Genomic DNA, 7,516 nt, shown 5'->3' with positions numbered 1-7,516 from the left:
CTTGATTCACTGGCTCCCTGAGAATACCAGTATTTTGAAAAAACGTCAACATATGAAATGTTGGTGAGTTCATAAGTAGTGTTTGAAATCGAATGTTTGTATTGTTTGAAGAACCACCAGAAAATCCGATATTTTCTGAAAAGATAAGTTTCCGAAAACGTTTGTGAAGATCCATAGGTATGTTTGTTTGTTTCTATACTTGTAAAAAAAAATGTTCGTTTAGAATGTATGCATTTCAAATTGGTAAGTATTGAAAACCCTAGGAAAACCCGATGTTCTCCTAGTTCCTTGAATTACGTGATGTTACATTGAAACCATTGCATAGCGTATAGTGTCAGTCCCAGGCGACGTTGGAAGGTTTTCGAGCAGGATTATTTACTACAAACCCGCGTTACACAAACGCCCAGTTTATAGTTATACTAACGACTCCGAAGGCGTCGTCAATACTAATCGCGTTATCCAATCGCCCTGACTAGGTGAAGTCCCACATCCGAAGAGAAAGAGGTCACGAAGACCCCGGTAACTCCATTAGCCGGTTGGGGATAAAATGTACGAGGGGTCCCAGACCCGCCTCGCATGAAATGTAGACCTTACTAGCAAGACCAAAGTACCCTTGGGGACCGGTGGTATACAAGCCATTGAAAGTCCATTTACGTTGTGTCGGATCGGTAAAACCCAACACTCCGTAAAAAAAATGTCTTCGGGCCTTAAGATCAGGTCATTGGGCTAGCTAGGCTCAACGAACAAGATTTTACACTTGTGGGGCCCAAAGATGGTGCATAGACGTCTGTGCACACTCGCATGTGTATGTATAACCAAACGTTACTTGTATGAATTGTAGTGTCGTAGTGTTAGTAGTTGTAGATTTCTATTGGCTCGAGACCGAGCCAATTCGTTTAACAACGACTTTTGGTATTGTAATGTATTGTATTCCGTTGATAGTCGTGGTGCCATCATTTGATCAAATTGGGTATATTGAACTAGCCTTGAAATATTCCTGTTTTCAGCCCCTCATCATTTGTAAAATTTACATTTTCAACCCCTTATATTAAATACTTCCCGGTTTAGTCCTTAAACTATTTTTCTTGACATTTTAACACCAAAAATTATTGAAATTAATATTTTTCAACATATTTTTCATAAAAACAGTTTAAGTCCTTGAAAATGCAGTTTTCACGGTTTTAACCCCTTCTTTTCGCAATTTTTACAATTTTGGCCCAATTTGGAAAATTTTTGCAACTTTGGTCCTTTTTAAATTTAAAAAGCATTTTAAACCTTTGAAAAGGAGTTGGAACACTTATAGTCCACTGTTTTACAGAAAGTTACAGTTTTGGCCCTCCAAAACAGAAAAATTCGCATAATGGGCCTTATTGGGCCGAAAGTTACATTTTTAACCCATTAAGCTTAAAATTTATGTTTTTAGTCCCCTAAATGAGTATATTTCCAGAAATTTATTTATGAAAACTGTTTTGGCACACTTCATCCATCAGAATCTGTGACATGTCGATTTGGGCCCTTATTTTTGCATTTTTCACATTTTAGGCCCAAAATTTGTGTTTTTAACCCAAAGAAATTATTGCTAAACTACTTAGCCAATTTTTCTTGAAGCACTTTGTGTTTAGAAATATATTTGAAGTTAAAATCATGTAGCACAAGTTATATCTCGGTTTTGATGATTTTTGAGGCTAGATCCAACATAAAAACACATAAAAGCATACATATAAGCATGGAAATCATACAAGGCATACAAACACATATAGATCTACACTTTCACTTGTATTCCCCCCCCCCCCCCCCCCACAAAACTCATAAAAACAGAAAATAGGGGGTATGAAGCTCACCTTGGGGTGTTGATTCGGTTTTGCAAGGAAAATGGAAGGAAAAAAATGAAGTGTTTTTGGCCTTGGCTCCCTTTGATGAAGATCTCGAGTTTTGAGATGGTTCTAGGGTGCAAGATCACGATTTTTGCATAGATTAGGAAAGGATTTTGATAACAAAAGAATTTAAACCATAGATCTATGCATAATCTTACCTTAGATGATGATTTACTTGCAAAATCCTCTTGGAAAGTCCCTAATTTTCGAGATTTTTGGAGAGGGGAGGAAGGAGAGTTCTTGAGTGTTCTAGAGAGAATTTGAGATATTTTTGGTGTGTGTGAGAGGGGATTCGGCCGAGAGTGGGAAGAGAGAAGAGAGGAAGTGATATTTGAAGTGATACATGCATGGAGGTATGTGATATGTGCCTAGAAATCCATTAGATAATAGTGAGGTGTCACTCACTAGTCAACATGCTTCCTTTCCTCTTGGGCTCATGCATTGGGCCGAGAATGGGGAGAGAAGAAGGAAAAATTGGGCTCTTTGCACCTAAGCCCAACATTAGAGGTAGTTTAGGGTATTTATTGGCCTTATAAAATAAAATTGTGATTTTTATGCTTTATTAAGCTAGGTTAGGTTAAATTATGGATCAAAACTTGTGTTTTATTTCATTCTAGGTTCTACCTAGCCCAAAATATTGCAATAAACGAATGTGGGTCCAATTAGAACCCAATTAGGGTCCTAAACCCATGATAGTCCAATTTGGAAATTCATTGGTCCATTTGGATCCAATAAGGAAGTCCTAGTCCTAAATGGACTTAACAAGAACTTCTAGGGTCTCCAATTGTTTGATGACTACTTATAGTACTTGTATCTTGTATTTGATTGAAGTTTTTGATTCACATGTACTTGAATGCATAGATTACATGGCTCAAAATTTATAGTTGTGACACATTCATACTAAAATCAGTGTCACTAGGACAGTACAAAAGAATTACGATTGTTGGGCAACACAAGTGGGCTTAGAGACATATGGTCAAAACTGGGAAGATATAGCCTGATCGCCTATATTATCCGAGGGTTGACTAGCATGTGCCTAAGTTTAAGTGTGTAGTCGCAACAATGCTAAAATCTTACCAACCCTACCACAATGAGAATAATAGAACATAACATAAAAATTAAAATACTATAGGAGTATTTGGTGTTATTATAAGTACTTTATACTTGAGAATTAAAACGGGATCCTCATTACTAAGTTGATAGTTGCTAAATGGATACACTAAGGCTACATGTAATTAGGATGTTATAGACTTAGAATCAGTGGTAATTTTGCCTTACCCCTATTCTATGTGAATTTGGAAATAAGGTCACTTATTCGAAGGTCTATCCTGTTTAGATTACACATAGCTGGTATGCACTTCACAAATAGTGATGTAACTAATGAGGGTTTTCTAAATAATTATCTAGATAGTTCGTCTAATAATTATCCACTTACCCTAAATTCTCGCATAGAAATCACAGTTGGACTCCATCCCCTTGACAACCAGTATCTTTCGAATAAAGTTATAGCTGGTTGGTTTGGAGAAGAACCATAGAACGATCATCCTATCCCCTTGGATGATCACCGTGATGAAGGCTTTTCTTACGATGCTAATTCCGAACTAGAGGTTGAGAACCTACCCCGAGCAACTTCCTTTCCAATTCCTAACCCTCGTCCGGCTCTTCATGGCCCGACGCCTGATTCGGTGGAATGCTTGGGAACATGAAGCCAATAACAAGATCAGCCCATGCCAGTTATTGGCGACCGAAACTTTTACGACCTGAGCAATGGGGGCTCAGCAGGTAGAACCTTGCCAATCATGGGCCGCAGAGTGGCCCAAAATGAGATTCAAGGCAGGTCAGCCCAACATCAGATTGACGAAGTTGTCACCAATGCGAGAATGCATACCCTCCACACCATTCATCTAGAAGATGCTCACGAGAGATCAGAGAGAAACCATGAAACCCTACTGCAAGCACTGACTGAATCACAAGCCGAAGTGATAGGGCTCTGAGTACACCAGATGGTGTGCGAAAGACACCTACTTGACATGGAACGTCAAGTGGTTGGACTAAAAATTCACCCGAGGAATTACCGTCGCCAGTAGTAGACGCTTTACTTTATTTCCCTTATAAAAAGAGAAATCGTATTTTCTGTCTATGCCTGATGTCGCATTTTCTATGAAATTATCTGGTACCGTAACTACTTTAGTTAGGTCTTTATGCTGTCAGGAACTACCTCCTGTGGATATGATGTAAAACCTTTACAAGGTCATTTCCCTGAACCTTTACGCCGTAAATATCCAAGATATTGACAGCCGGCTAACTTTTGTGTCATTTCCTTCATTCAAGTACTCTTATCATACTCTCATTGGAGTCTATCTGAAACAATGTTTAGTTAAGTCATTGGACCATAACAAGTTAAATACGGAAACATTTCCAAGTCTCTTTCAGTGTTTGGATTTTGTTATTCACCAACCCACGATACCTCACCTTGTACAACAAACGTCTTGAGAACATTCTACGAACTTACCTCTATTCATTACTAGGACTGCATCATAGGGATGTAGGTCAAACCTTCGCGAACATACTTTCATTCTGTACTAGGACTGCATCATAGAGATGTAGGTCAAACTTTCGAGAATATCGTCGTACTCTTAACATGAACAATCTAAGTACATCAGGGTCAACCCTTTATACACACACTTCCATCCAGCACTAGGACTGCATCATAGGGATGTAGGTCAATCCTTCAAGAACATACTTCTATTATTTACATGAACGATCGAAGTACGTCAAGGTTCAACCATAATCGCTCATAAATTCATTTTTCTTTTCATATAACAGAATCATGTCGCAGAAGAAAAACGATCAACCCATCTACCAAACACCAACTCTTCAGATTGATGCAGCTACCTTTCAAGCTGCAGTCTCGGCTGCCGTGTCAGCTGTTCTGACCCTCCTCAACGCTAACAACACGAATGTTAGCGGGATCGTTAACAATAATTCCAATCCAAGTAACAGTCAAGTACCTCAACGAGAAACAAACTACCACGATACCCCGAATCCCAAGCCCAAGAATAGCAAACGAAAGTTCTGGGCTAAGTCTAAAGGAAAATCACCCCAAGGGATGAGCAAAAGACGACAACATGTGGCAACCTTCGCAGCCACGACATCTGTACATCCTACTACCATCTCTTCTGGTATCCCAATTGTCCCTACACCAGCTAGGCAGTATGCCGGAAACACTACCAGAATGCAATAAGTGCGGCTTCCATCATCTAGGTAGTTGTCGTTCGTTACATTGCTTTAAATGCAACAAGAACGGACATACTACAAATTGCTGCTGGACTCGGATCCAACACATTACTTCAACCACCAATGTCGAAATCTCTCGAATATGCCATCTATGTGGCGTAATAGGACACGTCAAGAGGGACTGTCCAACAGAGGAGAATGATGGTGAATCCGGAGGAGTGTGACCTCATTATGGAAAGAGACAACAAAGGACCCTACTATAGTATAGGTTCACTTCCAACCGTCAGTAATATCTATGTTTTTATAAACCAACTAGAACTAGTGCAACTAGAGTCTTACCTTTTGCGAGATCCTGTCTGTATAGGAGTTCTCGTCCTGCGTATACTTGTCTTTTGTAGTATACCTTATTCGCAGCAATAGTCTTATAGTAGTCTAAAGTGCTGTAACTCTGTTGATGGTTGCACGGTTGTGTTTTGTCTGTAAACATCTTACGTTCAAATCTAATGTCTTTAAGTTTCCTTATGATCCTAACATTATCATATGACTTGATTCAATTTGATCCTCACAAAAACAGCTTCATACGTACATCTCTTCCTCCGAAATTTTCTTTCTAGCAAAGCCATCGTTCCAGAATACCAAAGTACTCATGCATAGAGCACTTATTGTTTCTCATCCTTTTCGAAGAAAAATTCAACAAACCGCCCCGAAGTACCACTCGTACAGCACCTCAAGTTCAATCCAAAGACCCATACGGTTGATCTATTGTTGAAGAATGTATACATAGGGGTAGTATATAATCAAGGTTCTACAGGTTTAGAATTGATGATTCCACTCTAACTTCTTTTCCTCGTTGGGATGTGAGCTTAAAGAAGAATCATTTATTCGACTACCTTTTCAATCTTAATTATATACGACTCGTATACGCGAAACTGAAATTGATGAACCAGGTATGAGTTCTAAGATGAACTTCAAGATGGAGACTACTTAAGAAGACTACGAGTGATCATGCTACCATGCGAGTAAACTTAGAAGCCCAATGCGTGCCCTTTCTGTCGATTGGGACAAGAAAGTCAGATAGAACAAAAGTACCTACCATTTTTCCTTAAGTCATGAACAATCATACTTTAGTTTAGATCTTCACGTCACCTAATCAACCACAAGGTTTTGACTTCATAATCAGTATGAATTGGTTTTGTTCTTATACAAGAGGAAAGGTCACTGCCTATACCTCAAGACAACTTAAGAAACAGGGAGTTAACTATACAACACATGATCTTGAGTCAGGAGCAATGATAATCACTCTGAAGATCTGGAGGCACTACTTGTAGGGTACAAGGTGTACTAATTTCACAGTCCACAAAACATCCAACATACATTCGACCAAGAAGAGTTATAACACTAGTAAGGCAAACGAAAGAAACAAAGTCATTCCCCGATAGTGAAATGTTCACTGGAAGGCCATGCGAGGATTTGAATTCACTTAGGAACAGAAAGATCAAATTAAACTTCAATCCATAGCGTAGTATCAATTCTACTTAAACTCTAATTTCGGGACGAAATTCCCTCTAACAGGGGGATGATGTGACAACTCGATATTTCGAGGCAATATAATGGAACGCAAGTCAAATTTAGGTCAAAATTTAACTTTCCAAAAATCTTATTTGGGTTAAATAAAGTAGTAGGAATCGTGTCAAGGTTTTCATACATATAAAGAACCCTAAAATCCGAGTTATAACGAAGAAGTTATGGCTAATCGAAGATTCTCGGCAAAACCGACAATACTGATAAATGTAAAACGCGAAGTTTCAATACAATAGTTTTTGGCCTTAGGTATCTAAATGAAAGTTTTAGATATCATCAAACCGTAAACGTACATAAAAAGAACGTCCAAATCTGACTTCGTATGAGGAAGTGGTGATTTTTCTAAGTTACAAATATAGCAGTAGACAGCTAAAAACTCGAAATAGAGATCGAGAGACTTTTAGCCGACACAATCTAAATGAGAATCGAAGGGCTCAACAATACTAGCGCAACGGTAAAAAGTCTGACGAAAACGGACGTCGGATGAAGAAGTTATGGAACTTTAACGGACTTTTCCTGTCCCGACCTATTAAAAATATAATATTAAAAATAAAATCAAAACTAGCTGACGGAGTCTAAACGAAAGTTGTAGATCGTAGTCTCACCTTCGCGTGGATATAAAGAACGTCGAAAACGGAGTTCGTATGAGAAAGATATGAATTTTTGAAGTTTGTTAATTAATTTAAATATAAATTAAATTAAATCCCGGTATTATCCGAAGGAGGAGTCACCGGTCCGATCCCTCGTACGCCCAGCGTACTCGGATGCTAGGCTCCGGTTCGTCCACGTCGCTCCAATGCTTCGACCAAGGATGCGCTCATGCA

This window comes from Lactuca saligna, chromosome 8 (genome assembly GCF_052625555.1).
Source record: "Lactuca saligna cultivar CGN05327 chromosome 8, ASM5262555v1, whole genome shotgun sequence".
Taxonomy (NCBI): domain Eukaryota; kingdom Viridiplantae; phylum Streptophyta; class Magnoliopsida; order Asterales; family Asteraceae; genus Lactuca; species Lactuca saligna.
This window is presented reverse-complemented; position numbering follows the sequence as displayed.